Here is an 11,411-nt window from a genome sequence, read left to right as displayed (position 1 = left end):
CAACCGTTTGTGGCTAAAGATTTCCATTGATGCGATAAGATGACTCATATTTTAAGCATGCGCTTTTAGAGGTAATGATGAAAGTCTTTACTCATAGAATAGAAGGGACTTTATTGAACTAATAAAGCTTTTGTCTTCCTACAAATCTAATGTTGCTAATGTTGTCCTTGAAAATGTTCCTTGAAATGCTCAATAATTGATGTGTTAAAATAGTGCTCATATACAAGGGTAAATGTACCCATGCAGTAGTAACAATGGACTAAAAATCCAATTAACGAACCTAAGAGACCAATTGTATTATTAAATAATCAAAATTATTAAACTAAACATTTGAGATAATTTGAAAAGAAGATTGAAGTATTTTTGTGGTTTTTGATTTTTAAAAGAAAAAAAAAAAAGACACTATCGCAAAAGAGAGATTTGAGTGATATTGAAAATGATTGGGGATTATGATTCACTAATACCAATTTTTCCCAATCTTAGTTCCTATAAAATTCCTACAACAGTTAATTGTCGATTTTCAAAGTCAATCAAAGCCTATGATCAAGGTTGATAGATGCTACTTGTCTTAAATCAATACTCCATTATACTCCATGGATTATGGATATATTAATTTAAGTTAAAGGATATAATCAATTTCAGGGATGATTAATTAAGAATTAATTTATCAATCGAAAATTATCCAAACAGTTTGATCATACAATTTGGTGTCACTTCTACAAAAAACAGTTTCAACATCGGCCTCTTAACATCGGTTATAGACAAAACCGATGTTAAGTAAAACGCATGGCATATTTGTAAATAAAGTATAGTTCTTAACATCGGTTTTTCAAAGAAAACCGATGTTGTACTTATAATATAAAATTTGAGAACGCGAGCCCTAGCTACTTTCATCGCGCTCTATTTTTGTTCGTCTTCCTCGCTTCTTTTTCTTTGCGACCTCATAGTACAGGCTTTTGTAACTGCACGTTACCCAGGTACAGGGTTTTGTTCTTCACAACCTCACGGTACAGGGTTTTCTTTTTCTTCTTCTTGTTCCTATTGTTATTTGTTTGTATGTTCGTTTCTTCTTCTTTTATTCTTCTTTGTAACTGCACGTTACCCAGGTGGTCACTGCAAGGAGGTTCGTGCTTGCAAGGTGCTGAAGGTGGTGACTTTCAGTCCGTTGGTGTTCGCAAGGTGCTTCGTGCTCCCAAGGTGCCTATTTTATAATTTTAGTTATATTTGGTTTATGAGTATGGTTATGTAAATATTGTTATTTTGCTAGACGCGTATGAGTATGATTACAACTTTTTTGGTTTATGAGTATGATCAGAACTTTTTTGTTTGTTTGTTTGTTATCTTGTCTGAATGAGAATTGTGATTTCTAGAGGAGTAGATTGCTATTGGGCTTTGTTAGAGGGGTAGACTTATTAAGTTGGTTTTGTTTTAGAAAATAATAATCACCCCCACTAGAGAATGGCTTGATTGGTACTGGTCTTTGTTTGAGGGGTAGACACAGACATTGGCTTTGCATGATGAACAAAATTTGAGTTAGGCTTGTTTGTGGTTGGACTTTTGTGTTGTTGAGGGTTGAAGTCAGATAAGTTGTTGTTTGATGGCAGTAAGTTTTGGGGTCTGGATTTAGCTTCCAATCATCACACATAAATGGGTTATGTGTAGGCCAAGGTTTTTGATACTATTTTGAAATTGAAATTGGGTTTGAGATATTGGGAGTAAAAAGGGTGTTTTGGATACTATTTTGAAGGTTTTGTTCTTTGAGTGCAAGCCAAGGTTGATTTTGGTTAACTCATGAAGCAAAGCAATTGCAATTAGAAGATTACCTATAAGAAGAGATTGTGTATGCAATTGGGGTTCCAAATAGTAATTATTTAGGATTTTAGTTTCAGAATTTGAAATGGGGAAAGATGGGAACAATATTCTTTCAAATCCAATACTAAAAGTCTAAAACTAGAACATACTTGGTCTTAAATGCAATGTATGCATATTGTATTGTTTGGTAAGACGTTAGCTAAGAGTGAAGAGTTTAGAATTCGGCTTCCAAACCAAGTGGTTTTCAAGGTACTCTTAAGATTCTTTGGGAGAAAATCCTTAAATCCTAAGAACAGTTTTTATATGCCTAAAAACAAGATTGTAGGAACTGGTTTCACTCCAAATTTCATCTCAGGTCAAAATCTAAGTTTTTTTAGGCCTTAAAGTGCATTTAACTTTAGTTAAAAATGAACTCAAGGGTTTAAAACGAGTTCTACAAGTTCAATGATTATGAAATTTTATGGAGAGTTAGACATTAGCAATATAAAACTGAGGAAAAAGGTTTCGTTCCAAAACATACATTCCTAAGAGTGAAGAGTTTAGAATTCGGCTTCCAAACCAAGTCGTTTTCAAGGTACTCTTAAGATTCATTGGGAGAAAATCCTTAAATCCTAAAAACAGATTTTATATGCCTAAAAACAAGATTGTAGGAACTAGTTTCACTCCAAAATACATCTCGGGTCAAAATCTAAGCTTTTTGAGGCCTTAAAGTTCATTAACTTTTGTTAAAAATGAACTGGTTTCACCCTACATTTGTTTTGAGGATCTCTGTACAATTACTTGTCAAGGAGCTTAATTAATCTAACCAACAAATCACATCATATCCACGTAATCATACAACTTTGCATGGTTACCAATAAAAGAAACAATTGTGATTAAAATCTTAAGATTGCATTGGGGTCTCTTTCTTTATAGAACCATAAGATTGCTCCGACGTTAGGGAAAATATCTAAATGAAGAAAAGTATACTATCAAGAACGGTCACTAGAATAATTTATAAGTGCCATTTAATTCTAAATTGTACCTCCAAGAAGGGTCATGTCCTTTCCATTCTTGGTTTGTGCCACACTTTTCTGCCAGCCAATACACCAGATATCCCGGGGGACAATTAAGGACAAATTAAATTAAGAAACACCATAATTAAATTCTAGTAATTAAATTATCAAACTAAGGTACTCAAATACATTAAAAAACTTACACAATATATCAAATCTAGGTGCTCAAATACATTCAAACATATTAACTTAAGATTGAAGCCCTTAAAAGAAAAACATATTTGTCATTTGAGTATCTAGCATCTACACAGCTTCTTAAATAAGAAATTTTTTAGGTTGTACAATGAAATGAAGCTCCTACTCACTTTAAACTGGAATAGGTAGTCATGAGGATAAACTGTCAGAGATAGAGAATCATCAAAATGAAGCTTGAGAACTAGAAATCCACGATCAACATTGCAAGAATACAATGGTCAACATACTAAGGGCTGCATATACTACACAATTAAATTGAACTTGTTGTATTCTTGAAGTGATGAAATTTAATTATCAAAAAGTAGAATGCATTCCCAATTACCAAAACATCATTTGCACAATTCATTCCCATTTACTATTTTAAAAGAAAACCATTATTAACATATGATTCTATTGAAATATAATTTATTTGTAATGTAGCAACAAAAAATTTATATATCTCTATTTTGCCAAAGATAATCAAACATGAGATTCTTTGTAGATAACCATTCAACCTACTCAACAGCTCCCTTTAGAAATAAAGAAAAATGACAAAGTAATACAAAATCCCAAAACTCAAAATTCAGAGGACTGATTAAGGGGATTCACATACTTTTTTAAAGGTATGTGAATCCCCTGCAGCAGAATCAATAGATACAAAGCCACAACAGAATCAAAAGCACTCCAATTCTGATGGCAGTATCAATAGATACAAAGCCACAACTGATATAGAAATGGCCCCTGCAGCAGAATATAGAAGTTTAGTTGCTGCCATAGCTGATATTCTCTGGATTCATACTCTTGTCTTGGAACTTGCAGTCCCTTATTCTAGACCTAGGTAGGTTAATTATTCACCATGAAGTAAAAAAAAGAGTATCATTTGTATATGCAGATAGATATATAACGATACAAGGCAGGTAGAGAGAGATAGAAAAAACAAAGAAAAAGAATGATAACAAGGGAGAAGTTCATTTATGTTACTTAACATCATAGGTAATGGACCCTCTTTTTTGCTTTCCAAATTTCAGTGACATGATTGATTCATTGATTAAATTCCAACTAGCATGGCTAAAAGCTTCTGAGTTTTTCCCTTAATTCTTTTTTATTCTTCTGTATTTTATACTTTTTTTTTCTATAGTTCGTTTCATCATCATTGTAATTATAGCTGGCCATTAAAAAATAGCTCAAACAATCTAGGTTTGTGTTGTTTCGGTTAATCCTAGGTACATTTCGTGGTGACCTGATTGAGGTACGAGGAAAGCTTGAAGTCTCTGCGCCATTGTTTTAGATCTCATTGCCATTGTCACTGTTTGGGTTCGAGGTAAGCTTGGTCTCTTTTTCATTTCTAGTTTAGTTAGGAAACATCTTCTATGAATCTATTACTACTTTGGTTTGTTGTAACCCAACCTAGATATATGAACATGTTTAGATCAACTAGTGTAGCTGAAAAAAAATCCTATTAACCCAAAACTACTCAAGATGATTCACAGTACTTTAATTAAAATTAAGACTAACATTTTTGTCAAACATAAATTACAGAGGAAATAAGTGCCTTGTGATTTTTGTTGTGGTGGGGGGGTCTACATTAGAGTTCTTTGAAGAAGCCCATGGCAAGAATTTGTGAAATTGTTCCAACTTGCTATTGGTTTTCGTGAATCCAGTTCACCAATAATGTTAGTGTCTGCATTAATCTGCCATGGGAAACCCCCCAACACCCTATTTTCACTTTGTTCTCTGCCACTACACATTTCTTGCTTCATTACACTCACCAATTAAGTTGTTGCATTGCTCATCACCACTTGATTATAAGGGAGCATCATCTCTCCACTAACCGCAACCCCATCAGAATTGCAATCATCCAAGTCACCCAAGTCCCCATTTCCATACACACAATACAAATTCTGAAGATGGTTTTGTGTCTCAAGGAACCCAGTTTGAATTGGGTCCAAAAATAAAGGGTTTTCTAAGGAGGCGGTAATTGTTTATTTCAAACAAAGTTGGTTTTCTTATCATTGTTCTTACATTATTAATTTATCTTTTATTTGATCAAGCAATATTTTAATGATGTTAGACCATTGGAAGCAGAGAGATTCAAGGCGCATCACATCCAGTGGACACAATATTATCTAAAAGTTAGAAATCAAACATAGGATGTTAGAGAACTATGTAAATTTAGGTTACTTAATTAGTTTACCATACTTTGCATTACATTTTTTTACAATTGTTGTTTCATTTTAACATTGAATAACCTTTGTTGATAGTTATTCATAGTTATCAATTGATTTTTTTTTCAATTAATACTTTACTAGCTAGTTTTCTGCTAAAATCTATTTGAAATAGAATGCAAATGATATATGTTGTGTGCTGTGTGGTCTGATTTTAAATTTATAGGTTAAATTTTGATTTTTTTTTGTAAAAATAGAGAGAGTATTTAAAAAAAAATTCCTGAAAACAACATCGATTTTCTATAAAAAAACCAATGTTAATAATTAACATCGATTTTGTGTAAAAAACTGATGTTAACGTATTGGATATTAACATCGATTTTCTGTAAAAAAAAAACCAATGTTAACGTATGTTAACATCGATTTTTCCAAAAAACCGATATTAATTGTCAACATTAACACATACGTTAACATCGGTTTTTTTTTTTTTTTTTTTTTATAGAAAACCGATGTTAACTGTCAACATTAATACATTTTTTTGGGTGTAATTCTTATTATCAACATCGGTTATTTAAATAACCAATGTTGTAAATTTTACGTTAACATTGGTTTTTTTAAAACCGATGTTAACGATAATACTTTCAACATCGATTTTATAATCGATGTAGAAAGTCCTAAATAACCGATGTTAAAAGTCTATTTTCTAGTAGTGAGTAAAACATTCTCTACCTAGGTTTACCCAACATATGTAGAGGATCACCACAATACATTTAATTAAGCATAAGATAGATTAGTTCCCAAATAAACAATTAGAATAAGGAAGAGAATTAATTAACAAAAAATACTGAGAAATTTCATTAAGAACAATGGATGGGGTACAATTGGATATTTGCATCAGAACCCCCTAGACTTGGGTGACTAACTGCTTATGATCAAACAAAACTAGAAAACTTACAAGAAATTAACATAGATATAGTACAAGATAAGAACAATGATCACAATCTATCCTCACAATGTTGTTCACGATTCAAAACTCTCCAAAACTCCTTAGAGTGCTCTCAACTTCATAAATTAGGTAAAAGATGTGAAAGATACTGAAAACAACCTATATTTATAGCTTCTTAAAGATATTAACCAGAAAGACACACTACGACTGTGTTGAACTTCACCACGGCCATGATGAGTTTACCACAATTGTTGTCGGAGGCTGACAATGTTAAGAAGGGATATCATCATTTTACAACGGAGGTCATGCTCACCATGACCGTGATGGATGTACTGTGACCGAGGTCAAATGATAGAGTCTTCAAATCTTCAAGCACTACTAAAAAATTGTTTTTCACGACAATCTTGAGGAGTTTTTTTTATCATAGTTTTCAACCATTTTTGAAGTTGTCCTCGTGGAAAATATTGGACATTTTAAGACCATTTTTGTGAAAAATTATCTTAAATTTTTTTTTAAAAAAAAGTTAGAGAATTCCAAGACTATTTTTTTTTAAAGAATTGTCTTCAAAAGTGGGGTTATTATTTATATATTAATTATTTTAAAATACAATATTATCATTTATAATATATTAAAAGTAAAATATAAACCTAAATTTATTTTATTTTTATTTAAATATAATTAAAATTTTATAAATATATATAAATTAAATTAAAAATTATTTAAATATAATTAAAACATAGAGGTGAATTATAAAACATAATGAATTAGACTTACTTAATATATAATATAATGATAGTGTATTATTTGTAAATTGAAAACACATTAAATAGACAAGGATACCTGCAATTGGGGGTTTCCTTGAGTAATCCCCATGAATGACACGATCATTCTTCACAGGTCTAGATTTTGATTGGTTATCTGTATTATTTACCTAGAAAAGTACAAAAGAACACAATTGAGAGTTATAAACAAAGATAGGAAGGGATCTGATCCTGATAATTAGAAGGCCTATTAATTAAATAGTGCAAAATCTAACCTTCCGAGGACTATATCCCACGACAAGGCATTGATGTGGCCTATGATGGAAGAGATCTAAATCACATGGATATCTATACTCTAATAAGACAATATATGGGACAGGAAATTTGTAAATGCTAGAATAGGTTGCTAGTGCTTTATACGAAAGAAATGCAACTATCACTTTCTAATTCACATTAGACGTCCATGACTCTCAACAAAATCACAATAAAGCCACTAAACATTAAGCAGGAAACAATTGTACAAATAGTTGACACGCTATAGTACTTGGATAGATTTGATATAATATAATAGTTGATGTGTTTGCAAGTTGCAATAGAATTTTCCATAAAAAATGTAAAAAAAAAAAATAAGAAAATTTGATTTTATAATATATTTTGGTAGGCAAATTAGCATAATTGGTTCTGCAATTTGTTTTGGGTACATAACAGGTTTTGCACATAAAATTGCAGGAGATTTTTGTAGTTTTTTTTACAATGCAAAAAAAAAAATTATAAGTAATTTTTCTGAATTTTTTACAAAATAATACTTCTAAGTCACAAAATTTCCACACGATTTCTTACTTTGTAAATAATATATGATTTTAGAAGCTTTAAATATTAATATTTTTTTATTATAGTAAACTATTTTATTTAGTTTATTTTTGCTGTATGAGATACCCACATTTAAAATTTGGCAATATTTCGAATAGGAATATTTCTAAAAAAATGTGGGAAACAAAAATAATTCTTATTTTTGTAAAAAAATCATACAAATTACATGTAGAATTTTATTTATAAAAATATTTTCAAATTGTTTAATAAATAATAAAATTATATTCTTATCAAATTTGGAATTATTTTTTCTTCTCCCAATAAAATAGACATATTTAATGCGTTGTTTGTGAACATGTCAAGATAACTTCATTAACGTGTCAAACAACTTTTGAGAAGAATTATCCAAATTCATGAGAAATAATGAGAATGATACATCATTAGAAATATCAACTAGTAAAAAGTATTCATGTTCTTTTCATGGAGTTGATTGTGGCACAAAAATAATGCTTACATTTTGGTGTCATTAGCAACCAGAATTTCAGTACACAATTTTGATTTTACTATTAAGTAAAAAGTGCAACTATTTTATTGTCCTACTATATCATAAAGTTTCTATGCTTTATTTTATTTTATTTTGCCTATTTTCTAAGAATTAGGCTCCTATCATAATAAACCAAGAGGAGGCAAATTAATAATCACCTTGTAACCATCAAGCGCACTTTGTACCAACTGTGATATCTCAGTGAAAACATCTTGCTGAGAAACCTCATGATTAAATACCTTGTCAAATGTAAAAGGATACTTTTGCCCTATTTATCATCAAAGGATGAAATTATTATATTTGCATAAGCACATAAACTACGCGAAACTATTAAGCATTAGGGAAGGGGGGAAGAAGCTTGTGCCCTTACCACTTTATAGTAATTCAATACCCCAATCAAGAACTTTTGTTGATGTGGGATACGAAACAACCATGGGAGAAGGGAAAATAAATAATTAATGTGAAAAATTAGTTTCAAAAGACTTGAGATACTTACTCTTTTAACCCTTGGAAGAAGGGGAAATAAATCCCCACATATGCACATCTATTCTCTTTTATGCTCTTTAAATACAACTACTGATACTAGATCTAGAATTAAGTCTCCAAAGACAAGTTGTACGATTCTGATGGGATACAAGTAAAACATAATAATAATGATAAGTATAGTGAAAGCACTGATTTTCCAAAAATAAAACGAAAAGTAAAGGAAGGAAGGCTAATGAAGTATCTAGTGACTTTTCTTTCTTCACTAGGAATTCGAAGTAAGAAGAAAAACAGAAACATAAATATGAGGTGGTAGTCCTTTTTTCTGTAAATAATTAGATTACTTGATTTAAAACCCCAAAGAAAGCTACAAGTCAGATATAGTTACCAAACTAAGAACCACTACATACTAAACTATCATTTGGAGCAACAACTACAAAATTTATGTCTTTATCATGAGCTGCAACAATAGGACACAAGTGTTTTTAATTGTTCTTAAAACTATCCATTTATTTATATTTTAGGATCTCTCCAACTTAGAGTTCTTTCTACAACCAAACGCCGCTAAAGATTCATATTATATTCTAGAACATAAATCCATATAGTATTACAATAATGACCCAAAATTAACGAAGAAGGAAGAAAAAATATATCCATTGGGTAGAGAAGAAAATCTTCACAAGCTCAGCATTTGATACTTGAGAATTGAGATAACGAAGTCCCAAAGATACTCATACTTCTAAAGTATATCTTGAGCATAAAAGAAAATTGATGAATGGGGCAAAAATTATTTATTTAACTTCCTGAGCATTAATAGATGATTGCATTACAATGTCATATATTTTCATATTGTATTGTATAAAACATTCAAGGTATCTATATTTCAAAGAGAAGCACACCATCTCTTTATCTCTCTCCTTCCCATCCACCATCTTATCCCACATCTTCTCATTGGATAAATGTGAAAAATAATAAAATACATTATCAAAAGTGAAGAAACAGAGAAAAAAGTTTAGCCTGCAAGTACTTCAACTGCTGACACAATTGCTGCATCTCATTGGATATTAAATCTCGATTAACCTGTACAATTAACAATATAGTTTATAACATAAAAAACTTGACCAGAATGAATTTCCTCATCTCCCTAAGGCAAAGAACAAGACAAGAGCTTAAGTAACAAAGGGTTGTGGAAACTTACTACATGCTTATTTTAAATATTGCATGCACGGTTTGATTAATAAAGAAGAAAAACACATCATTTTGGGTTTGGTAATTAAGTTGCTTGAGAAAGTGAGTTTTACTTATTAGAATGTTTATGTGCCTACAATGTGTTTGATCATGAACTAGGTTAAGTCCAATACCTTGGAACTTTGCTAGCATTGGTGGTGGATTAGAAGTGAACTACAATAATGAGGCCCTAAAGGTTGTGTATTACTCTACCAGAGGACCAGATCCAGAGGACAGTCTTCCTCATGAAGCTGACATTATGAAACCCAATTTGGTAGCTCCTAGAAATTTATATGGGCTACATGGAGTTTTGTTGCCACTAGCACTATGATTTCTAGGTAAGTTAATACATAAGGAGTTGTTTTTTTTACTAGAAAACAAAACATAAACAAGTTTAAGGTGTTTATTTGGTTACATCACCAAAACAAGAGTCAATTAAAACAAACAAAACAATATCATTTGGAAGATTAAATGTCCCCGAAGTGTAATTCAGTCACAGAAATCCTCAATTAATAGACATTCATTCAACTCCTTCAACACTAACCATAAAATATATCTTTAAAATTTCCTCAACATGTATACAACAATCTCCAATTCGAATATTATGTATCCACACACAAACAAAGCCAATAAGTGCATCAAGTGAGTCATGCGATTTCGAATCTATGGTGGAAAGGAAAAAAATAGGGAAGTAAAAACCCTAGAAAAAGGATAGAGGAAATACTTGTGAAGAACAGGGGTCATCTTGTTATTGAGAGTGTTGACGACGATCAGACTCGTGAAGGCTGGGCCTGAAAATGATGTCGAAGTGGTCAAGATCGTAGCGGGCAGTGTTGGTGTGCATCATTTCGATGGCGCAACATGCAAGGCTGAAGGTCATGGGCTAGATGGAGCCGTGACAAGCCTAGTTCATCAGATCGCCAACCTTCAACATTACGAACTTTATCGCCTTTGACACATCGGCAAGAGAGGAAGTACAAGAATAAGGAAAATGTGAGAGGAGAGAGTTGCACATGAGTGAATGAGAAAGCATGAGCAAAAAGGAAATGAGAAAAGATTTTAAATATGATTTTATGAAAACCATTCTTGAACAATTTCAATTAATTACAAAAGTGACACTGTGGTTATAGTAACAATGGTTTTGATTCAACCGTCTTTAAATTAGTGTCATTGAAGGTGACTTTTGTAGTAGAGGTAAAAATGCAAATTTCCATTTTTTTTTCACTTAGTGGTTATACTTCCCCAAGACAAAATTAGCACCTAAATGTTTATTCTGCCAAGAAAACACATGCAAATGACACAAAAACTTACATAAAATATCATTACAAAAGTGATTTATCAATAATCTCACTAATATTCAAAAGAAATATTATGTATTTTTGCTAGAGTTGTTGTAATACATGAAAAAATTGGTGATTTTAAGTTTTGTTTTAT

Source organism: Glycine soja, chromosome 15, assembly GCF_004193775.1.
Source record: "Glycine soja cultivar W05 chromosome 15, ASM419377v2, whole genome shotgun sequence".
NCBI classification, from domain to species: Eukaryota; Viridiplantae; Streptophyta; class Magnoliopsida; order Fabales; family Fabaceae; genus Glycine; species Glycine soja.
The sequence above is the reverse complement of the archived record's forward strand: the minus strand, read 5'-3'. Positions refer to the sequence as shown.